Source organism: Sciurus carolinensis, chromosome 9, assembly GCF_902686445.1.
Source record: "Sciurus carolinensis chromosome 9, mSciCar1.2, whole genome shotgun sequence".
NCBI classification, from domain to species: Eukaryota; Metazoa; Chordata; class Mammalia; order Rodentia; family Sciuridae; genus Sciurus; species Sciurus carolinensis.
Genome location: NC_062221.1, coordinates 69,252,359 through 69,277,495, shown reverse-complemented (window position 1 = coordinate 69,277,495; position 25,137 = coordinate 69,252,359). Strand labels below are relative to the sequence as shown.

The following is a 25,137-nucleotide window of genomic DNA, read 5'->3' as shown; positions in this document are numbered from 1 at the left end:
CCATCTCTAGGCCAAGGAGAAAGGCCTCAGAAGAAACCAGACTTGCTAACATCTTGATCTCCAACTTCCAGATTCTGGAAAATATGAGAAAATTAATTTTTTTCTATGAGAAAAATATGGAATATTTTTCATATGCTGTATGGAAGCTCCTATTGTTTAAGCCCCCAGCCTGTGGCGTTTTGTTTTGGCAGCCCTAGCAAACTAAAACACAGTGTCAAGAGTTGACTGTTAAACTAGATATTGTGTTTGCCTTAAATTGTATGTGCATGGAATATTCTCCAGAGAACTGCCAACATGTGTAATTCTGCTCTTTATTGACCTGACCTAGAATCTATTTGATAATCCGACCTAATATTTACTGCATTCATACTGGCCATAGTTTGGTTTGTCTTCTGATCCATCCTCGCCTTTGCACCAGACCTGCTCTGTTTTGTAGGGTGCTAGTCTCTGCAGACTACACTCACCAGGCTCTAGGACCACTGGTTCCTGGCTGGTGACCAGTAGAAAGCTCTGGCAGGAGTTTGAAGGGTGGAAAGAAACGGAAAGCTCCCCACCCTGTCAACCCCACATTTTCTGGGTGAAGAAATGAGGCTGTAGTCTTCTGATTCTAACTTCCATAGTATGGCCTTGGCTTCTGGTGATCCTTGGGCTTTCCCTCCAGCCTATCACCTCAGTAACCAGTTTCCTGTATTGAGTTTCCTATTTTAATTCTGAGAGTAACTTTTTTCTGGTTGGACCTAAGTGATACCCTTGTTTAATATTTTTTCCTCATTTACATAACCATTTCACACCTCTCCATTCCCATGCTCACTCCCACTAACTCCTCTCTACAAATAGAACTCATTTTAACATTCATTCTGGAATTTCTTTGAAGTGTAATTTCTGGCATTTCCAAAAGAAAGAAAACTAAATGGAAAAAAAAAAAATCAATCCTTTATAGTCCCATCTTCCAGTGATAATCTTTAACCTTTGGAATATTTCCTTTCAGTCTTTGTTTTCCTTTTTTTTTTTTTTCTCATTTTCCACAATATTTTTGTGCCATTTTTATACAGCTGAGTTCACGAAATGTATCTATTTTTGCAACCTCTCTCTTTTAGCTTGACATTTTATCATAAGCATCTTCCCATTTCTTTAGAACTCTTTGTTAAGCATCATTTTTAACTTGCAAAAGAGACCAAAAAGGTAGAATTAGGGAGGATTCTGACTCAGGAAATTCTATACTCCAAAAAAGACTATGCCAACTAGGTTTTGCATCTGTGTCTCTCAAATGAGTTGCTCAGCAGGCTGTCACTGAGGGCTTGCAGTAGCCATGGCATAGAGGGATAAGGGAGAGGATCTGAGAGCAGGCACTGACTGGAAAGCCAAGAGGACACACATGAGGCAATTAGGGAGCCACAGAAGATAAAAAGAAATCAATTGCTGGGTGGAGTATTCCAGACGATGAGTGTAATAAAAAAGCAGAGAAGGAGAGATCAATATGAGCTGACTGGTCCCCCAGTTTCTTCCTGTGACATGATGGGAGTAATGAGTGAACCATGGACCTGGAGGAGAGGGAAGGACTGCCAAGGGAAGGCAGTCCTGTTAGTCCTGGCCCTGTCTTCTCTACTAGCTGTGTGATGACAGGCAAGATATGGGCCCCCTAGGCTTCACTTTCTTCATGGTAATCATAGTACCATCTACTTTATGGAAGAAAATGCACTGTTCAAAAAAGTGATAATCTTATTTCTTCCCACTAGGATTAAAACTTTCTCCCAGGTAACCATGGAAGTGAATGATCTTCATGAAACACTTGCCATTTATTGTGACTTGTGGTGAAACTCCATCTCCATGTTACTGAAAGAGTAAATGGCCTGCCCTCCAGTAAGAGGGGAAGTAAGTGGGTTGAATTTGGAGTTGTGTCTTCTAGTACATTTGAACCCAAGGCACCGAGTCCTCTTGCAGCATTCCTTGTATGCCAGGTATTCCCAGCACTTTTTGGACATGTGACTTCTCAGATTTTAGCCTGGTCTTCTTTCTGTTTGAGGAGTGGGAGGGATAGGGGGTGCTCACTGCAGCTCCATGGGAAAAGGGTTATATGTTGGGGAGATATGAAGTGTATTTGCTAAGGACACATGTTTAAGGACCCTGAGCTGGTAGATTTGAATTTTAGGAAGAGAAGGTAGTGGTGGCAGGGAGGAGGGGTTGAGGGAATGACAAGTAAGAGAACGAGTACAATTGCAGACTGGTGCTGATATTAGTGTCCCCAAGAAGAATTGGCAAGAATTAGCAACTTAGGGAGAAACCACATAAACACATGCAGAGGTGTGAAGGCACTTTAACTATAGCTTCATGTTAATGAACTTCTCTCCTGGAGCTCAGCCAAGTGGGTGAGGGCTTGCCAGACCTCCCAGGGCCTCCTTCCTCCTCCCACAGATAAACTTGCCTTCCTCAAGACCTCCTATTTGATCTTCCCCTTGAGAGGCTGCTAGCTGTAACCTGATAGACTGCTCAACTTCCCCATTGGAAGGCTCAAAGGATGGAGCACTTAGGTATGATTTGTCAGTAGTGGCGAGGAGTCCTGGGGAACTCGCCCTGACTTTCTAAGAAATGTAATAAAGCATGTGGACCTTTACAGAACCTCCTCCTGAGGCTCCCCTGTGTGGGCAGGGTGGGATAATTGAAGAAGTCTTTTCCTTCTCCTCCCCCTGGGCCATATGGAGCCACTCATCCTAGCCAACCTGTCTTAAAGGGACTTCTTAAAATACAGAGCCCCCCTGAATCACTGCCCTCAGATGCATTATTCCTGGGCATAGAATTGACTTCACAGGAGCCTGACTTTGCCTCCACTGCATTTACCTCTTGACTCCATTGTTTAGATAACAATGAAGAACCCAGTTTAGCTGCTGAATGGGAGGTGCTTTGTCTATGCTTCTACACAAAAGGATAACTGCTTAAGGCTGCAAAGGCCTGCCTACCCCCGAAATCTAATTTCAGACATACATCCAACTCACCTGCACTCTAGCGCACTCCTGTGATTGTTCTGGTTCTTATCTGAACTGCTCTTTTGCCTCAGGAGCAGGAAGAGTTCCACAGAGCAGAGTGGGAGGAACCTTTCCTCATTAGTTTTGTCCTCAGAGCTTGGGACTTTCACCCCCACTCGTTCATTCACTCTGAATGATAGAAACATGTGGGAAGGGATTAGGATGTTTTCCATGGCTCCACTAGTCTTAACTGAGGACCCTGGAAATCGCCCCTCAGTGATGTCTGCACAATGTACATGGCCTCCTGCTTAGTGTGGCTGAAGCGAGCATCTCTGATTCACTTTCTTCCTGGCCCCCATGAAGTTGTTCATCTCAAAATCAGACAAACTGCAGGTGGAGTAGTTCTCAGGTAAAGGTGTTTCAAAGACTGGTGGGCAAATAGAGCTCTGAAAACGAGTGAGGTGCTCTTTTCAGGAAGGGACTTGCTAAAGTTATTATTGATAACACTGGTAGTAATGGAGACTGCTGCCACCATTTCCTGAATTGGAGAGACTCAAATCTTGATTCAGGAATGGAAGAGAAGAGAGGAGGGCCCTGTGGAGGTGGGAGCAGCACTGACAGCTAGAAATTTTTTATAAGCTCACATCAAAGAAATTCCTCAGGAGCATATTTTCCCTTAGGAAAAAAAAATTTTTTTGGCTGTATTGAAGTTGGTCTTTCTTTTCTTCATTTGTGAAGGCAAAAGTAATTTCATATTCTCCTTGGCTATTTATTTCTAAGTCTTCATCTCATTTTCTTAATAAACTAAATATATATATATATACATGAAATATAGATAAATATATTACATAAAATTACATATTACAATAAAAATAAAGCATACATACTTTATTTTTTAAAATCTAAACACATTGTATACATATTTTAGTGTAATTACATTTCTAGAAATTATTTTCAATAATATTTTATGGATGCATCTCACAATGACAACAAGACTCCTAGCTAATGTTTATTGAGCGTTTTCTTGCTGTACAGATACCTTGGAAGCAGGTGCTTTCATTCTGCCCATTTACAGTGAGGGAATGAATCCTTAAAGAACTTCAACAATTTTCTAAAGATCACACAATTCTTGAGAGACATAGACAAGATTCAATCTAAGCATTCTGATTTTAGGCCTCACACCCCTAACATGGACACTATCTATGACCCCCTTTCCCTCATTTATTGGACTTTACAATTATTTTTATTAAAGAAAAATTGTAAATCCTCGTGGTTTACTTTTTGCACATATCCATGATTTCCTTGGCTAGATTTGCCTCACATTGTTTTACTGTCTTTGAAGAACATGGTATCCTGCAGACTTATAACATGTTAAACATTTTCTGTGTACTTGGTGTTATAATAATTTATTTGGTTTCCTGAATATCCATGACACTGGGGTAAGGTGCCTACCTTCTCCAGGTCCTTTAATCAAGACCAGCCTTCTTACTCATCAAGCCCTTGCCTCTGAAAGTAAGTCCAGTGTGTTGGTTTATGAACAAATACCCAGAAATCCATCGTCTTCCTCTCAGTTAATCCTAACCTACTTTCTTTTGATTTTGTTTTCTAGGTTCCAGACTTTGACAGTCACACCTTGACTTTGTCCCCAGGCCTGACTCACCCTGCTGTAGGGCTTTTCCAATGCAAGCAGCATTTTTTCCCACAGATTCTGTCTTAGCTCACCTTCTGACCTAGACTAAGCAAAGCATCTTCTAGGGCCATCTTGTGAAGATAGTTCATTCTAATGCCATTTCCAAGGATCCTCTCCTTTCTCTAGTCCTTAAACAAGGACCTAACAAGGAACAATTTGTCCTTGGTCCCTATTCTAGCCCCTGTATGTCTGAATTTATCAGAAACCATCTTTTCTATTTTTCTTGCTGTACGGTTGTCTAGGAAAGTTCTTTCCATCTGCCAGCCAATTTTCCTCATTATGTTTTCAAAGACACTACCCTGCATGTTTTTTTATCCCCACCCCCTCCTGCTCTTCTGCCATGTTCTCATCAGATTGCCACCTGTAGCTCTGTCCTGGTTCACACTTACTGACACAGTAAGTTCCATGGAATCATTCTCTGCACCCAGGTTTAGCTCTGTAGGCACTGTATGATTTTCAAAAACAATACTTCATTAATACAGACCCAGAGACACAGACATATAACAATGAGGTGTTGCTTCCTTTTTTTAGATAGATTTCAGACTCTGTGCTACATAGAGGGGAAAGGTTAAGTTTTCAGTGGCAAAAGGAGCTTTCCATTGTGTACTCCTAAGGATGATCTGACCTCAGGGTGTCTTGAGAGGATAGTGCTGGGAAGAGCAGTCAGAGACCTTAGATGAACCTGGGTTTGATTTTGCCCTCCAAAGAAACTCACTGTTTATGTGGTCATAGTCAAGTTCTTTAACTTTTTTATGCCTGATTTTCTTCATCTGAAATAGGGACAGTATCCACTTAGCAAGTTTATTGTGAAGATTAGATTTCCAGAAAGTGTATGTCAAGTCCTTTGGCTTTCCACAGCTTGCTGCACAGTCAGTGCTCAGTGTTTTTTCATTAAAGGGTTTGAGGTAGGAGAGATCAAGAGGCAATTTGTGTTCTCACTGTTCTAAATGCTTCCCCTGGAACGAGGACAAAATGAGAGTTGCCTGGCTGAGCTTCTGGAGGCTTCTCTCAGGGAGGGCAACAGCCCTAAAAAAGTACATGATTTTCTCTGGACCAGGAAGAAACTCCTGTCTCCATGAGTGGACTTTGGGGAAGTCTATCCAGATTATATAAATGCACAGAAATATTGTGGATGCATGTATATGTGCAATTTGCTAGGACAAAATCTGTGGTTTTCTTCAAATTTGCAAAAGGGTCATTGACTCCAGAAGGGTTAGGGACTGCTGCTCTAGAGGCTCCTGTGGCTCCTGTATCCTTTTTTCCCATCAACAGTGGCTGTGAACTGCAGTGAGCAGAGCCCCCAGAATGGGTCATGATGGGGCCTCACTAGACTCAGGAATTACCAGGAAGACAGATGTCAGGATTGCATGATGGGTCAGTGCTTGTAGAGAGTCAAGGGCAAGGATGGGACAGGTGCCACGGGTCAAGGTATAAAGCATGGGGGCAGAGCTAAGAAAGCTGAGGAAAGGCCTGAAAGACCAGGATCAGGGAGGCTTAGAAGTTGAGAATAGACTGCCTGTGTGATCACTGCACTGACTTCCTGAGTGGGGCACTCAGGGTAGACCATTGACACCTCCATGCCTACCTGTTCCATGGATTCATTCTCTGCACCCAGATTCAGCTTTGTAGGCACTGTATGATTTTTTAAAACAATGATGATTTATACAGATTCTGAGAAATGGACACTTAACAGTGAGGTACTGCTTATCTTTTTAACTAGGTTTTAGGCCTAAGTCTCCCAGACAGGGTCATTTCCTATTCTGCATTCTTTGCACCAAGAATCCTACCTGCTAGGATTCTTCTTGGTTGGGAGATCCAAAATCCAGTCATCTGCAAACTGTGTCTGATGAGGGCCCATTCATTCTAGACAGAGGCTTCCCTGCAATCTCAAATGGCAGAAGGGGCAAGCAACCTCTTTGGTGCCTCTTTCTTATGGGCACTAATCTCAGCCATGAGGACTTTACCCTTATGACCAGTTGCCTTCCGAAGACCCCTTTTTCAAATACTACCACATGAGAAGGTTAGAATTTCAGCATATGAATTTTTTATTTGTTCTTTTTAGATATACATGACAATAGAATCTCTGCATATGAATTTTGAGTGGACAAAAAATCTAGTGTATAGCACCTGCCTTAGAGAATTGTGAAGAATACATGAGAGAATGTAGGTAAGTGACTCAGCGTGTTAAATAGGAGGAGACACATCTGGAAGCCTGAGAAGCTTTTCTGTATCTGGGATATATCTTTTCACTGTTCTTCACACTGAAAGAGCAGATCAAGACCCCACATCATCCCTCTTGGGAGGTTCTCTGGTTTTGAGTCTGTGAAGATGCTATAGATAGATATTGGAGGTTGGTTTTATATCTATTCATTCCCTTACCATAGAGAGCAGAATACTTAAATTTCTAGCTTCCCTTTCCCATAGGAAAGACCACATGAAACAATTCTGAGTATTGATATACAGGCAAAAGTAAGAGGAAGGTCTTTTCTTCCTGAATGAAGATAAAACCTCCTAGAGAAAAAGCTGTTTGCTCTTTACCATTCTTTCCTGGAATGGGGATATGATGCCAGTGGTGCTGCAGCCATCTTGTGACCATCTTGATGCAGGCCACATGCAAGGATGGTAGAATAAGAAGGTAGTCACCATTGAGGCAACCCTGTATTGTCAGCTACAGACTTTCTGTTGCTTATGGCAAGTAAGCACCTTACTCATCTAACCCATTTTAGCAGAACTCTCTGGACTCTCAGCCAAACCAATCCTAACTAATGCAGGATTCTAAAGTCTGGGAAGTCCCAGCTGAACTCAGGCTCAGAGGGTGGTGGAGACACTGTGGTGCAGGCCATACCTTCCTAGTAAGAAGAACAATGGTTTTCCTTGATTCCATCTGGCTGAGCTCCTAGTCACTCCAGTGACTTGGCACTTCCTCTGGAGGCTGGAACTGTGTGTGTGTGTGTGTGTGTGTGTGTGTGTGTTTAACAGAGATCACTAGTTTTTAGAAAGTTTCCCTTCCTGAAGAATCCTTTGGAAAAACAGGAATTTAAAATACTGTCCTCATCTAATCTAAAAGCACTTATACCTCTGAGTTGCCCCAGCTTTGCTGGGGTTTGTACAGGTTAGTGGGTATTTTCTCTTGGCTCCCAGAGCTCCAAGTGGGAAGGGAGGCGCAATAGTCCTGGGAGCTCCCAATCTGATGGAGGACACCAAACATAAACAAGTGGTAGATTTGGAGTGTTTGCTTTTTGACGATGTTTAACTTCTAAGGATGTGTAAATTAATTGGGTATAAATTAAATGAGTAAATGCAGCTAAGGGAGTTGTTACAATGGTGTGACTCTCATCTTAAGGAAGAAGTGCCTTTTACCTGGGCCTGGTCCTCTTCTCTGGTTAGGCTTGGCCCTTGGCACTGTGACCAGAAGCTGCTGGAAATGAGGCCCATGCAGTTGGTGGCTAGGGCCAGCTGGCGCCTGATGATGGGGCCAAGGGATGCCAGGTGCTAGGGCGGAGTAAAAAGTGCTTCCTGTCACATCTCATCAGTCTCACCCCGTCCCATCTCCTAGCTCCCTCCACTTGCAGGGAAAAACACAACAGCTTCAGAGATAGCTCAATACATGGGAAGTCCCATGTATTAGACATATTTCAGCTACATAAGTGATTTTGAAATTTTCAATTAGAAGAAAGCCTCAGCATGAAGGTTGGAACTTCCCCCACTTTGTGAACAAGCAGTGGCTGCTCCACCCTTGTCCTTTAATGAGAGGTTGGGTGACCTAGTTTTCTTTGATCCCTCTACTCTTCCTCCTCCTGGTTTCTTCTCACTCACCTTTCTTTCAGGCTACATTTTCACTTACTCACCTTCCCATCCCCCTTCACAAGCCTGCCTCTGGCTCTTTTGAATTTCTCTGTCTCTCCTGTGCTTGTTTTTCTCAACAAATAAAACCGCAACCTTTTGCTTCATCACCTTTTCTTCAAGACACACCTCTTTCCCTTTCTGGTAAAGAACATAGTACTGTTCCCTTAATTCCCAGGAATCTTTCAGCATCTCTGGAATTCTTAATGCTGTTATGGTCCTCCATAGCTGTCCTGCTGCTGTCTGGCTGGACGCATCTCATTTCCAGTGTATTGTGCCAGCTGGCAGGCTGGGCCAGCAGAACTCTCCAGTCTTAGCTTTGCTTATTTCCTTTACTCCCTCGCATGTCCTGGTGGTGGCTCAAGTTCCATTAATATTTTATTTGCTGTCCCCAGGAACCTTGGTTGCATTACCCTGGGGAAGTTTCCCATCCCCCACTTCTTCACTGCAAAACTCTGGGGCTGGAGAGATGTTTTATTTCCCAGAAACCTGGTGTCATTTGTCATCCGCCTCCAATTAGTTGAAGCTCAGTGCAGCAGTTTGCGGGTGCCAACAACCTCCCTGACCAGGAAGGGAAGACTCTTGGGGACAGTGACAAGCTGGTTCATTATCCCAGAGCGGAGTGTTAGCCTTCTCATGAACCCATTCTCCTGGCTCTTTATTAGAGCCTTTGGCCAAGGCAGATTCTGTTTTATTGTGCCCATTTGGCAGGGCTAGAAATTAAGTCCAGGAAGCTTGTTCAGGGTCATGTATCAAGTTGAGGGCTAAACTGAGCTACAGCTGTAACCTTTCTCTCTGACCCCTAGTGCCATGATTAGCTTATTTTCTCAGTAGAGAGGACTGCTGGAATCTGCTCTGGACTGCTGCTGTAGAAGGGGGGTTAAGGAACCCAGACAGCAGGTTCTGCAGCTTCACATGCATTGGCTTGGTATGATGTTCCCAAAACAGAGTGAGAAAGAAAAAAACAATAGTAATGGGGCAATAACTAACAGTGACCTCCCCTATGCTAGGAACTGTGATAGGTGCTTTCCATCTCCTAATAACCTAGGAATTCAGGATTGAGTCTCCCTGTTTTACAGAGGAGGAGTCTAAGGTACAGAGAAGTATTTTGCCTTGCAAACAGCTAAGTGGCAATTAGTCATCCTCTTTTAGACTCAGGGTCCTGCTGGATCTAATTGAAACCTCTTCAAACTGGAATCCCCTGCAGATCCTCTGTCCTAAGTGTTTTTCTTTTCCCTGGCTATAGTAAGGTCTATCGGTCCAACCTACTTAGGTTTCTTCTTAGGATCTTTTAATTGTCATAATTATTGTTTTGCTCTTGTGCTTTTATGAATCTTTCAGTGTGGTTCTGGCAAACATACAATTTCTTAGATTTACTGAATCTAAATATAAATACAGGTACCAGATTCTGTATTTAAAAATTCCTCACCAAATTTGATGATCAGGCAGAATTGGGATCAAAAGCTTTGGGTCACAGATTAAAATATTAATAATTTATTTTTCAGATGGGATTATTCTCCACATGTGGAATGTTTACTTAAAAAGAAAAAAGCAAATGTAGGCTGACTGCCCCTAACCATTCCATAAGCTTATATAACCCTTTTGCCACATATCAGATTGCTGCATACTCATCTAATTAAGACATATTTTGATTCAAGGAGGTAAATCTTCTGCGGTTGATCAAAGAAAAAATTCCAATCATTTATCTTTGACTTTGGAATGTACCATGTGATTTTATCTCCTGCTTTGGATTATCTGCCACTGCATTAATGTGCTAACTGCACTTAGCATGTTCATTAAAAAAAAAAAAAATCTCTGTTTTAGAATTTACCTCAAGGTGCCTTTGATGCCTCCTTCAACCCTTAGCTTAAAACTAAGCGTCTAAGATCTTTTGTTCCATAGCAGTTCTCCACGCTGCCCCAGAATTTAATTGCTTCTCCACCTAAAACCAGTACTGTCCTTCCTTCCTAGTTATTTCTCACCAGCTTCTTGGGACAATTCCATATGGAACTGTCGGAAGCTCAAGCTGTATGAATTCTTCCTCATTCCCTATGTGTCTTTGTTACACTTGCCTTTACTTTTGTAAGTTTTCATTCCCAAAGTCTCCAATCTAGAGGCTCTTTCTTTCTTATTCCTGAAACAAAACTCTATTAGGACATAGTGTTGCTATAGTGGTTCAAATTGAAATGTGTAGTCAGTGATATGCTGATAATGTTTCCAAGAAGGGATTAAAGTCCTGATTGTCGTGCTTGTAGCATTTGCTGATTTCCATTGTGTAAATACTCCTATTTAACAGATTTCAAGCCACTATCCGGTAAAAGATACCTGAAAATGACAATTGGCTCTTAAGAGCCAGAACAAACAGGCTCCAGCACACCACCAGGTGCAGTTGACTGTTTAAGGAGCACTCCAGGCAGCTGTGGAGCTCCTACTTAACAGTTGTGTGATCTTGGGCAAATCTTTTACTTCTGTGAGCTTCAGTTTCCACATCTGTGAAATGGAAATAATGATCTATCTTAAGAAAGAATGTGAGAGAATTTAAAGAGATAATTGCTATCATGCTGGCATAGGCTAAGCATGAAGCAATTAATTATTCCCTCCTTCAACATGATGGAGACACAAAGTAGGGGGCAGTGGAAGAGTTTTGGACTTTGGGTGTCATCTTTGGGAAGCATCTAGTGGTGGTTAGAGTTGCAGCTGGAGCTAGACTAAGTGAGCAATAAAGTCCAGAAATTATATTTGGGAAACAACGATAATAGTAATTTATGTTTGTGATTGCTCTCTAAAACTTACCTGTGCATGTCAAATGCATGGTAGTAGATAAACTGTATTGGGGAGAAAAATGGAAAGCTCGGTTAACTACTGGTAGCTGATATTTAAGCCTTTCCAAGTTTTTCCCTCTGCTGTTCTCATTGTCTTCTTTTTCTTTGAATTCTGCAGTTTTTGTACCCAGATCATTGACAGACCCTTATTGCTTTTAATGAGATCATGTCTATCTTTTATAGGATACATTAACATTAGACATAAGATTTCAAAATGGAGGTGGAAAGTAATTTCTTCAGAGTTGCCACTGTTCCACATTGACATTTCACCAAGAATTCTGTCAACAATGGCGGTGTTCTCTGCTTATTGGTCAGCATATTTTGACAGCTGTAATAATCTGCATAACATAACAGACTATTTCTTGCTCATGTCCTGGTTGGTAACAACACAGAACCCAAGCTTTTTCCATTCAGTGGCTGTGCTATTCTTTACGGTCTTAGGGTTTTCTGTTGGAACCTTTGCTTCTATCTATTTAGAGGATAGAAAAGAGAGAGAGAGAGAGAGAGAGAGAGAGAGAGAGAGAGAGAGAGAGAGAGAGAGAATGAGAATGGAGTGATTTCAAGGACCAGTCCTGGAAGTGGCATGTAACACTTTGTTCACATTTCATTGACTAGAGCTGTCACATGGCTGTTCCTAACCGGAAGACAGGCTGAAAAATGGTAACAGAGTTGTATGCTTCAGAAGAGGGTATGGACTTGGTGAGCCTCTGACCAATCTCTCTGCATCAACCTTACACAAATCCATTTGTGAAAATAGTTGCCACCATGGATGTGGGCCAGTTCAAGTCACCAAAGGAGATTTTTGTGCTTTTTATCCTAAAGTTTTCTGTTGAGAAGTACAATTTTATTCCCATGGTTAGACTGAGTTTTCTTCTAAACCTTATTTATAGTTGTTGGGTTTACTGTGTTACATGAATTTCCAGAACTTTCCAGGAGTGGTGTTTTGCTTGGTGTACCAGCTGGTTTCAAATCAACACTTGAAATTGGTAATGGTGTTTGCTGTTGTGTTTATAATTATCGCATCATTGATAGTCACTGGGATAGGAGTTACGTAGAACTTTTTGTTTTAATTTAGCCACTTTATTTTAGTCACTTGGCTACATGAGGAAACCTGACTTCCTGCCCCACAAGATGGGTACTTAGAACTCTTGAAGGGGTTGGCAGAATGTCTGCTGAGTTATTGGGCTGGAAAAGACTAACAGCAGTGAAATTCATGGAATTCAACAGAACATTAGAAAAGCAAGTTTCCTTCAGTCCAGCACCACCACCCAAAGTGGGGAGTTGTCAGGGTGGTGGTGTCACCAGAGTCCACAAGTGGTGAGTAATACTCCCCACTAACTCGGGGTCAGATGAGTCTATGGTTCTCCACTACTCAGGCATCACTCCATTCTGCAGGCCCTTCCAGTGACTGAGGACAGAGTCTAAGACATCCTTCTTCTCACCCTTGCCAGGGGAGGGTCATGGCAAGGGATATGAAAGGTCCTAAATAGTTGGATGGGTTTCAGAGATCAATGTAGGGTGCTAACTGTAGGGCACAGAATAAAACTGCAACCCAGTGACCTGGCTATCCTGGGACTTCACAAAAACTTAGGGTCGGGGCTTATCCCAGGCACATCAAATGTTGTATCTCAGACTGTACCAAACATAGCCAGGTCCCACCCCTGGAGAGAGAAGCTCTAGGTGTGCCTTGACTAAAGTGACTTGGCTACTCAATGACACAGACCCATACATGAGAGGCTGTGTGTACAGGCTTTGGAGTAGAATAGACCCGAGTTTAAATCCTGCCTTCATCCTTTCCTAGATCTGTGACTTTGGGTAAATTACTTGATTTCTCTAATCCTCAGTTTTTCATCTATTTAAGTGTGGAAAGTAGTAAGTACCCCTGAGGTTAGGTATGTGAATTAAATAACATAAGATATATAAAGTACTCCGGGAGCATGCACCTAGGCAGCAAGCTTTAATAAGTGGTAGCAGTCATCAACCCCAAAGTCCCACAAAGGCAGGAAGAACAAAACCACAGCCAGGCAGGACTTAGGAAGGCAGGAGCCGAAATTTGGGCTCTTGTGATGCTTGATTTATAAAGCTTGTACTTCCTGAGGTCACCTGTCACCATGGGAGCTAGTCCTTGGGTGTTCCTACTGGCTTCCCCAGCTGTGCTTCCAGGAACAGGTTGACTGAGGTTGGACACATGCCTTCTCCTCAGTTAGGTGTCTTTAAGATGGAAAATAGGGCTATTAAGTCAGCCTACATCCTGGCCATTTAACTTCTTTGGCATTTTCCACTTCCCAGCTTGAGGGCCTGCCCTTTCTCCTGGCAACATAATTATCACACATTATCTTCTAACACGTATGTAAGCAGAAACACAAAGATCCCTAAAATGGTAGGAAGGGGCTTTTCCTGTACTGGCATTCAAACTCAAATGACTGGAAGGTTGAACATAAATTGCCTTGACCTTGAGCTTCAAGTGCTCTGAAGTCTGGATGGTTGCCTATTCCTTTGAAAGGGGGTGGCCTTCACTTTAAGACAAGCAGGATGAATTATGAAAAGAAAGGAATGTCTTCAAGAAGCTCAATTTCACAGGCCTTGTACAAAAAGTTAATGGAAGGGCAGAGAACTGGACTAAAGCCAACAGGAGGCATGCTTGTGAACAGTAATGACGGAGGAGGGTTTGGGTTCTCTGCTGGGGGAAGATGATGTTTAATAAAGGGAGATGGAGAAGGCCAGGATGCAGGCCTATTCTCCTGCTTCCACTGTTTCCAGTCATAAGAATATACTTCAAATTGGAAAATGCAAAATAGGTTATAAGATCCAATAGCCAAGAAAGGTGAGGGGTTTGAGAGTCATAGCCATCAAATGCCTATCCTGTCTGTGCCATGGAGACTTCATCTGCATCATCTCCCCGTGAGGTTGGTGTTATTAGCCTCTTTTCACATGTGTGTCCACAAAGCAAAAAGAGTAAGCATGCTGACTTCTTAGAGCTTTGAAAGGTCAACTCTCCATCCACACTGCTCTGAGAGGGCTCTGCAGCCCAGGCCTGAAGGGATTTGCTTTGTGATCACTGAGAAACCATTAAGGATCATAGAGACAGATGAAAGTCTAGAATTCGGAAAGGCAAGAATGGGTGGATGTGGGAAACTGTAGACTTACAGGCTTGATCTTATTAACTAGCAAAATTTTAGCTTTTGCACTGGTTGTGTAACCTTAGACAAATCACATAATCCCTTTGGACTTTAATTTGCTTAATTTTTTTGTTTTGTGTTGGCATAGGAGATTGAACTGAGGGGTGCTTTACCACTGAGCTGTATCCCCATTCCTTTTTATTTATTGAGACAGGATCTTCCTAAATTGCTGAGGCTGGTCTTGAATTTGTGATCCTCCTATAAAATATGTACTTAAATCATATAATCTTTAAATTTCCTTTAGGATCCTTTAACATGTTCTGACAGTTTGGGTTTTAGTACTGTCTCCATCAGATAAAAATCATTTTCACCCTTTATCAAATGCTTCAGCCTTTCTTCAAAGGGTAGAGGGCTAAGAAGATGGAGTTTGGTGCTGGGGCTGTAGCTTAATGGTAGAGCGCTTGCTTTGCACGTATAAGCCACTGGATTCGATCCTTAGCACCACATAAAAATAAATAACAATATTGTGTCCATCTACAACTAAAAAATATTTAAAAAATAGAGCTTGGAGTAAAATAGTTTTAGGTTCAAACCTTATGCATATCTTATGCATATGAGTCAGATGACCTTAAACAAATTCCATAAACCTTTTGTACCTGTTTTTGTCTCTGTAAAAATGCTGATCTTTCACATACTTCCATTTATTTTACAGCATTGTTTTGGGTTTACATAAACTAAAATGTATCAGACACTTAGTGCCTAGGATTTAGCAAGTACTCAGTAAATGCTAGTTTCCTTATTTTATTGATTCTAAGATGTTCTCCCTGCAACTCATTTTGCCATTTCTGAAATCAGGGTGCATCTTATAGTTTATGGTGTGTAGCAGTTTAATTGGCAGCAGTTTTTTCTTTCTTAATGGCACATAAACTAATGATGCATTTTACAACTCATTAAATATGGTATTTCCCCAGCGTGATTCTCACCCCCGAGATTCCCACTTCTCCTCTGGGATGCCACCTCCCTCACTTCTTGCAGGCTGTAATCTTTTCTATAGCAAAGTAGAATTAGGGAATGGAACAGTTGGGGAGAGAACAGTCTCAGCCATCATTTTGTCTGGCTTGTTTATTTTACTGGTGTTGAAAATGGAGACCAGAGAGGGGAAGAGAAATAAGATAAAGCCCCAAAGGGAACTCAGGTCTTTGGATTCCCTGTCTAGACCTCTTTCCCACATCAGCAGTGTTGTTAGCATCGAACAATCCCTCAGCTGTGGCTTCGTTGTTCTGTAGATGCCTGGGCCCTAGTAGAATGGTGAATACTTCCAGATCTACATATGGATTTTGAGAGAAAGATTTTAAACCTAGAGCTCCAAAGCTGAAATGACTAGTTTGTTAACAATTCCCATTTGCATGTAGAATCATAGAATTTTATAGTTGAGGGGAAGTTTTTTTTTTTTTTTTTTGTACCAGGGATTGAACCTATAGATGCTTAACCACTGAGCCACAACACTAGCCCTTTTTATATTTTATTTTGAAACAGGGTCTCACTAAGTTGCTTAAGGCCTCACTAAGTTACTAAGACTGACTTTGAACTTGTGATCCTCCTGCCTCAGCCTCCCAAGCTGCTGGAATTATAGGCATGCACCTGGCAAGGGGTGAAGATTTGTAATGTGAGATCTATAATTTTTTACCTTTAAAGTCATTTCTGAATTTGCAAGGCATGCTCTCTGGAGGCAGCATATTTCTTCCCAGTTCTTGTACCTACAGTTTCAGGAGCTGACAGCATGTGGATGATTGTGTCTTAAATTGTGAATGGTTTCTGCAGTTTGGCCGCTCCCAGGTTTGTACAGCTGAGCCCAGTGACAAATCAATCATACAGTCCAGACGCTTCATTGATTCATTCATTCACTCCATCACCTGGCACTTACTGGATACCTGCCATCTACCAACCTCAAGCACACACATAATCTCAGCTGATTCTTACAGTAGCTTTAGGAAGTTAGTTTACATGCATTTTACAGAAATGAAAACTGAGGAATAGTAATGCTAAGTTCCTTTTTATGAATTGGACATTTATGAATGTTTCAGGTGAGGAATAGGGGTAGGGCATTCCAAACCAAGTGAGAACTTCGTTAGTATAAGAAAAAATAATTAAAATAAGAGTTGCAATATGAGTTATTCTATGCAAGAAGATGTGAACAAATATAGAATATCATAACTTATAGAAAAGAAACAATGCTCAATGTGTATCTTATTAGTGCTCAACATTAATTATATCAGTCACTCTTAACTGAGTCAATAGGACTAGGAAAAAGTCCTTGTCTCATATATCATTAGAACTTCAGGTGTTGAAAATATCCAGGGGTCTGCTCTTTTTATGACCTCTAAGTAATTAATTTCTCTCCTCTTTGGTCTCATTTTAATGAATTCTCCTTTATATTTAAAAGAAGACTTTACAACATATATTTTGATAGATCACACATAAATGGAGTGTAATTTCTCATTTTTATGGTGGTACATATTGTAGGAGCACATCAGTTATTTTCACTTTTTTCTTTTGAGACAGGGTCTTTTAAGTTGCTGAGGCTGGTCTCCAGCCTGAAATTCTCTTGGCTCAGCCTCCTGAGTCACTGGGATCACAGGCATATACCACTGTGCCTGGATTATACCCAGAAATTTCTAAAACTCATTTTGTTGGGAGGTGTACCAGGAACTGAACCCAGGGTTGCTTAACCACTGAGCCATATCCTCAACCCTTTTCCATATTTTATTTAGAGACAGGATCTCACTGAGTTGCTTAGGGCCTTGCTAAGTTGCTGAGGCTGGTTTTGAGCACATGATCCTCCTGCCTCAGCCTCCTCAGCCACTGGGATTATAGGCATGTGCCACTGCACCTGGCTTAAACTCATTTTTGTTTTTCTTGGCAGACATGTTCTTAATCAGGGTATTCAACTTTTTGAAAGAGCAGAACAAGTACAAACCTGTTTGCAGAAGGTTTCTTCCTTGATGGGACTGCTCACCAGTCTTTTGGGAACATCTCACCTTTCTGCAATTTGGGCTGCAGACTTCAAATCCATTGGGTGGGTTGGTCTAGCTCAAGCATGGGAGTATCATGAAAGACCACTCAGCTTTTCATTGACCAAGAGAGGGGAGCTATGAATAAGCATATGTGCAAGTTTTCCATTTTCTTTAGAAAACATTGAGTTTTCTAGCTTTGTGAAGATTTTTTTCCCATAAGGGAAACTGAAGATTTCCCTTCTTGTCTAGGCTCCTCAGCCATCTAGCCTGGCTATCTCCCCAAATGTACTGAGGGTACCTACATGAGCCTTGGCAGTCAGTGATTAGCAACTCTAGTTCCCACTGGAAATTTTGATCAGGTTTCAAAAGTTAATAATTAGACCTTTTGAAAAAAGATGTGAGGAGACGGAAGTCACTTGTTTCTTCCCTAGACCTGTGTGCATAAACCAAGGAAGGCCATGTCTTTGGCTTCCCTGGGTGGCAGATCTGTTTCATGGGCTCTGGGTCCTTGTTGGCTGAACCCCTCATTGATTGTAACTTGGGCTATTCTTTCATTCATTCAGTCATTGGTTATGGGGAATGGAGTACATTCCAAGGGAACCCTTGACACTGACCCTACCTTCAGGGAACTTAATCATTTGTAGTACATTTATCCATTTAACTCCATGCTGCCAATAGCACTTTCTGCCATGATGGGAATGTTTCCTGTCTGGGCTGACAAACATGATAGCTGCCAACCACAATTAGTATGACTAATATGACTGAGGAAGGGAATTTTAAATCTAATCTTGATTAATTAGAATTTAAATAGCCACACGTAGCAAGTAGTGAAACTAAATGGCAGAACTGGAAACTAGCATCAAGCCAATGCATTGTAATGCTCATGCCTTGGTAGTGGGATCCCTTCAAGTTATGTGGCATGGAGCAGAGGATGCTTACTGAGATGGCGAGCCAAACTCATGTGACTTTGGCCCTTCACTGAATCTCAGTTTCACTTTCTGTAAATGATAAACTAGAAGTTTCATAAAGGCTTTCTACCTCTGATACCTTAGATTTGAGTCTGTTTGGTTGCATCCCTATTGGGGCCCCATGGAATAGGGCACATTTCATTCCAGCCCAATGTACTGAGGGAGGATTGTTGTTGCCTCTCTTCAATTCACTGGGTCCACTGGCATGGGCCCTTTGTAAGACATTCAGAGTTCTTCTGGATGAGGGTAGCAGGATAAGATGATAAGAAGAGGAGGTGTTTTTGTCTGGGAGGCTGGGGAAGATGTGAAGGGTGGAGGCCCAGCCTGCTCCTGGATGGCGCTCCATCACTATGTGTGGAATAGAGGTTGCAAGGATGCATTCAGTTTCAAAAGAGAAAGTGTCTGATGGAGATGGTAGGACTCTACTGTGGCTGGCATTTTGTGAAGAATTAAAAGTGTCTTCCCAGGTCTGGTTCTTCCGCATGTCATAGTGGGTATATTGAGACAATTAACATGCATAGGGACTCAGGAGGTAACTTTGGTTATTTTGACACAGACCTCTCCCCACTTTGGGAACCATGTCCCCTAGGTTCCCCAAATGAGAACAGGACCATAGTCACACAGTCATCTGACATCTAGCCCCATACATGCCAGGAAGACTAGTGCCTGCCAAGAGTTCAGGGTTGTGGTCAGAACATTTATGACCTATTACCTGAGACAGCAGGGATATGCAAGTGTAGGTCTACCTTCCCTAAGGTGGGGTGGAGGGTAACAGGGCTTTAGCCAGGGCCTGAAAGCACAGGCATGCTTCAAGTTCAGAAGAGCATTACACCCATAATCGCATTCACAAAGAGGCATTATAACTCATACCTTCCTTTTATACAGGACTTTGCAATTTGCAAACTGATTTACCCTAAGTTGATTTGATCCTTAATGAAGCAGCATTGAAATGTCCCTTTGAGGATGTTTAAGGTGGAGAGGATGAAGAGGCTCCCCCATGTTGCTTTGTTGATATGAGTTGAACCCCAGTCTTCTGACTTCAAGTCTGGCATTCCTCTCCCCAAGAGACCCAGGAGCTCCATCAAAGGCATAATCAAGAAGTGCTGGGAGAGGGCATGCCGCCAAGAGATGTGAGTCCTTGTTATACAGTGGATGCGGACTCCAACAAACAGGGAGCACAGTAGGATGTTAGGCTGTGAAACTGGGATGTAAACCCCACTGGGGTGGTATTGGGGGGAATCCAATGGTTGCCCTCTTCAAAGTCCATAGACTGGCCTGCTTCCCTTGAGCCTACCGTGGGACAGGGGCAGGAGCCTCAGTCCCAGCTTGTTGAGTGGCAGCAACACTAGTGGGGAGGAGTCTGCCTGCTGTTCCATTCTGTAGGTTGTCTCTGATGATTTGTTTTCCTTTGCTGTGTAGAAAGTTTTCAGTTTGTAATCCCACTTGTATATTTTTGCTTCTGTTTTCTATACTTTTGGAGTATTTTCAGAAAAGAAAAGTGCTTTAACATAGATTTGAGTTTTGACTATTTATGTGGTCTTTTTATGTACTTTTACAACATTATAATTTTAATATATTTTGATTGTAGAAAATTAGTAAACTATAGAAAAGTAGAAATAAGAAAATGAAGTATTCCCATAGTCCCACAACATAGAAATGTATTATATGTGCATTTAGGATTATACCAAATCATTTCTAGAAGTTCTAAATGCAACCAAGTCTCAGCAATTTTGTATGATTCAACCTAAACTATAGGGTACAGGTATCATTAGTATGCTGACTTTTACTTTACATATTGTGTTTCTTCATGAAATTAAAAATTACTCAAAACAAAAATTTTAATTGTTCATTGTTATTCCATTTTTACCTATCTCAAGTTTATCTAATTATTACCTTCTGTTGGGTGTTTAGTCTTTGCAGTTTAGGACCACAATAAGAAGGGCTGCATGAAATCTTTTTATCTTCAATTATTGTCCTCAATTTCCCTTAGCTCTTTAGGATAGATGTGGGGCAGGGTGGATTACCAAGTCATTTGTTACACATAGTACTATAATTGTGATTCACATTACTGAATTGCTTTCTGGAAAGGCTGTAGCAATTTTACTTACCCTAACGGGAATAGCTGTGAGCAAGGGTAACTGAATCCTTGTCTGCATTGAGGATTATTACTTTTTCAAAATCTTTGCAAATTTAATGGATTTTAAACTATCTCATTGTTTAGTTTACATTTCTTTGATTACTAGTTAGGTTGACTACTTTTTCTTATGTTTATTAGTCATTTCCTCCTTTTTTGAAATGCATATTTCTATTCTTTATTCTTCAAATAGGGAATAATACTAATAGTTTATCATGGTTCTTATAAGTGTTTCCCAGCTTCTCATCCTCCTGACATTTTTATTAGTGCATTTTAATTGTACGTACTGGTGGGGTTTGTTGTTATATATTCATACATGCACACAATATAACAATATAACTTGCCCAATGTCATTCCTCACTGTTTCCCTTCTCCTCCCCCTCCCCCTGGTCCTTTACCTCCTTTCAGTTTTCACGAGATTCCCCCCCTACACCCCCACCACCTTGCTTTTCCTTTTTCCTCTCTAGCTCTCACACGAGAGAAAATGTACCCTTGACTTTCTGAGTTCGTCTTATTTCACTTGATATAATGCTCTCAAGTTCCATCCATTTTCCCGCAGCGTCATTTGCCCTTTTAATTTTGTTCATAATCTGAGAGATAGTTTAAATTTTTATATAGAGAAAGCTATCAATATTTTCCTTTTTGTTTTCTTTCAAGGCCTTTGTGCCTAAAGAACTCTTTCTTATTCAGAGATCAGTTAAACACTCGTTCATATTTTCTAGTATTTTCAAAAAATATGTCATTTTTAAGATTTGGGTTTCTTTTTTTTTTAATTTTTGTTTTTTAGTTGTCAATGGATCTTTTATTTTATTGATTATATGTGGTGCTGAGTATCGAACCCAGGGTCTCAGACATGTCAAACAAGTGCTCTACCACTGAGTCACAACTCCAGCCCCAGATTTGGGTTTCTTATCTAAGATTTATTTTGATGTATTAAGAATTAACTTGCTTTTTCTTTTCCAAATAGTTTTTCCAGTAGTGTTTATTGAATACTTTATCTTTCTCCCATTGCTTTATATTCTTCCTTTATTGTACATTAGATTTAAAAATATGCCAGATACATATTATGGCTATGTTTCAGGCTCCATTCATTTGTATGCTAATTCTTGTGTCAGTTCCACCTTTTAATAATTGTAGTTTAAAAATATTTTTTAATATCTGATATTGCAAGCTCAACCCATTATTCATCTTTTTAAAAAAAAGTGATTATTTTCATCCATTTATTTTGCTAAATCCCTTTGGCACATAGTAGGTACTTAGAGATTCACTTAACACATATCTGCTATTATTTATAGCTTTTAATCCAAAATTGTGTTGATTTTAAGTCTTCTTTAATGACTTTCATTCCTGGAACAAACAAGATTTGCATACATGGCAAATCTTTAAGTGATATTTAATGAAAATGGAATTTTTTTATAGCTCATTTGGCCTTTGGTATTTTTAGTTATAAGACAACTTCATCTATGATAAATGGTAGCCATTTTTTATTTGCTGCACAATTGTATCACAGAGGGAACAGCTGCATAACACAGTTGTCCTAAACTTTAAGTAAGATTTTTAAAAAATGCTATTTACAGACATTATTATAACCACAACTTAATTATTAAACTTAAGTGTGTATTTTACAAAGATCTTGCATATGAAAGATTAACATAAAAGGAGGGAATTTGCTCTTTTCCAATTATTTCAAGAATAAAGAAGAAAAACCTCATTCTAGATGAGAATGGGCACCGTTGATCAGTGTCCAAAATTGGTCAATGTGGCTATGTTGACACAGGTTCTGCTTCCATCATAGTGTATGTATTGCAGTGGTGACCATGAGACCTGTAACATTTTGCTTAAGCTCATGAATAAAAATATGTAATGAAAAAAATGTTGACATTTTAGTATTAGAAATGATTAAAGAAACAAGTACGTTCTGCAGTTCAACTTCCAAGATCCTAAAGTCAATTACTTGAAGAAATTAGATCCCAAATATCCTAGATGGAGACTTGTGAAATCCTCATTAATATGTCCATAATTCAAGTGGAAATAGGAGGCCCCCCCAAAAAAATGAATTATGCAAGACTGAGAGGACCTAGATTAAGCATCAGTTTCTTTTTTTTTTTTTTCCCCCCAGTACTGGGGATTGAACCCAGGGCCTTGTGCTTGAGAGGCAAGCACTCTACCAACTGCAGCTATATCCCCAGCACTAAGCACCAGTTCTTTTAAAAAGGGCATCATTAAAATGGACAGCCAAGAAATCACAATGGGAAATTCCTTAAATAAAAATTTATTGACTTTAAATAAAAGAAAAAAAGAATAAAGAAGATTTTGACAGAAAAACATTAAGGAAACATTACAAAATCAGTCATAATCCCACTTTCCAGAAATATTGTATAATATATGTATGTGGTTTTACATAGACATACATGTACAGAGTGTGTGGGATAAGATTATGTATTCTATCCTAAAATCTTCTTTTCCCACTAATAATATACCCTAAAATTTTCCAAGATATTAGTTATTCTTTATTAGTGTTATATTTAATGGCTACTTTGAGTGGATACATCATGGTTTATTTAACCCGTCTCTTATGATTGAACATTTAGGTTGTTTCTAATTTTTCAGTAGTATAAAATTGTGATAAGTATCTTAACTCCCCAGCTTCACATTATTCTTAACATATATACTATGTCTGAGCACATATGTACAATTATCCACAGACAAAGCAACCTCATGGCTCCTTGATCATGATAAAGGATCCTTTTTTTTTTCAAAAAGCTGAGAAAAACCAAAGACCAGGTATCCCAGATTCCTGAATCACCTGAATTTGTATTCTTCATTTCTTTATGCTTCTGTGCCTAACTCTGGGTAAGCTCTCTCACTTTTTTCCCTCTGTGAACCATCCATTGACAACAGCCTGACAGTTCAAGACTGAGAAAGGAAAAGAACCAGGGCATGGAATCTCCTTAGGTCTGTTATCCTTTTGCCTTGCAGATTGCCGTGACCCTCCAATGGGACTCTGAGGTTTGTTTAGAAGCAGATGTTCCCTCATCTAGGTGGTAGCCCTGGTATCCGGATGTGATTTCAGTAGGATTGCTTTACAGAAAACACCACCAGGACCTGTACATCTTTGTGTGAAACACACTCATAGAGGCAGGGGGACAGGATCTTGGAAAGAAGGAATAAGGACTGCTGCTTCCAGCAGCAGCACATAGAGACCAGTGTGTGGGGGGAATGTTGGTGGGAGATGCCCATGACCATAGTCCTCTGGACACAGAAGGAGAAACAAGTGTCTAGTTGTCTAAATAGCTCAATGGGAGGCTTTTCTTTACCTCTGGGAACTTGGCTTAGGGCAGTAGGAGTGGTTAGAATGTTCACCAAAGAGTCCAGATTAAGTAGCAGAGGGAAACAATAAAAGTCAAGAGTAACCACACAGATTGGTGTAAACAGTGTGGCTTACAGGTGTGTGGTAGGAAGGTGAGGGTGAAGTTTTTAGTGGCATTTTTCTGAGTTTACTTAAATTCACTCATTTATTTACTTGCTCACTCACATAATCAGTACTTATTATCTACCATGTGCCAGACCTCATGTTGAAGATATTAAGATGAATAGGAGAAAGATAAGGAGCATTACATTTTCTTAGCATCAGTTACGTGTTTGGTACCTAAAAATAGATTTTTTTACCTTTATCACCACCACAGTCAGTGAAAAAGGTATTCTTATCTTGGATAGGAGGCAGAGACCCAGAGAGGCTAAGAAAGATGTCTAGTGACATATGGATAATAAGTTCTGGAACTGAGAGTAAGACTTGGTTCTTCCTGAATCCAAAGCCTGTGCTTGACTCAGAGCTGTGAGCTGCCTCTCAGAACATGCTGTCTTGGGAAAGCTCACCATCTCCTGCAGAAGATGGCTTGTTGAGCAAATAGTCAAATAGCATCCATGCATGCCCTGCTGTGGCTGCTGACTAGGAACACACAAAGAATGTCCCCCATTCTTTTTATGGCACTAGGGATTGAACTCAGGGCCTCGCACATGCTAGGCAAGTTCTCTACCCCTGTGCTACATCCTCAGCTCAAATAACCCGTTTGTTGTCCTTTCATGACTTAGGCTCTGGGGAATTTTATTTTAAAAGTTTGCAGACCCCTTCTGTTGACTTTAACCCTGACCAACAGTCATAAATCCAGGAAGGGTCCTGGATCAAGTTGTCATATTTCTGTTAGCAGGGTTATTTTTAATTTGGAAGTCTTTCCTGAAAGGTAGTACAACTTTTCTGGCCTTCAGTAACTCCATAATGAGGAAGAACCATCTCTAATAAAGCTTATTTGTAGGGTACAGGGTCCTGTACATGGCCTCATTCACCTCCCACATGAACCTCAGCTTCCTTTTTTTTTTTTTTTTTTTTTGTGGTGCTAGGGATTGAACCCAGGGCCTTGTGCTTGTGAGGCAGGCACTCTACCAACTGAGCTATATCCCCAGCCCCCCTCAGCTTCCTTTTATCCAAGCTAAGGAAACAAAATCATTTCATTGTTCTTTCTCTGACATTGAGCCATAGTCTTGGGTCCCAGTTGAACCAGGATGGTCAGAATGTGGGCCATGAGGGAA

General features: G+C 40.8%; 1 protein-coding gene and 1 non-coding gene across 10 annotated transcripts in view; both read left to right on the top strand.

Annotated features, from left to right (window-relative positions):
• Positions 1-25,137, top strand: part of Kalrn (kalirin RhoGEF kinase) — a 636,539-nt gene that overhangs the window by 142,399 nt on the left and 469,003 nt on the right. The gene's annotated exons all lie outside the window — the stretch shown is intronic.
• LOC124993846 (small nucleolar RNA SNORA1) lies at positions 22,255-22,385 on the top strand. The gene has a single exon (XR_007110365.1). It is a non-coding gene; the product is annotated as a small nucleolar RNA SNORA1 (small nucleolar RNA).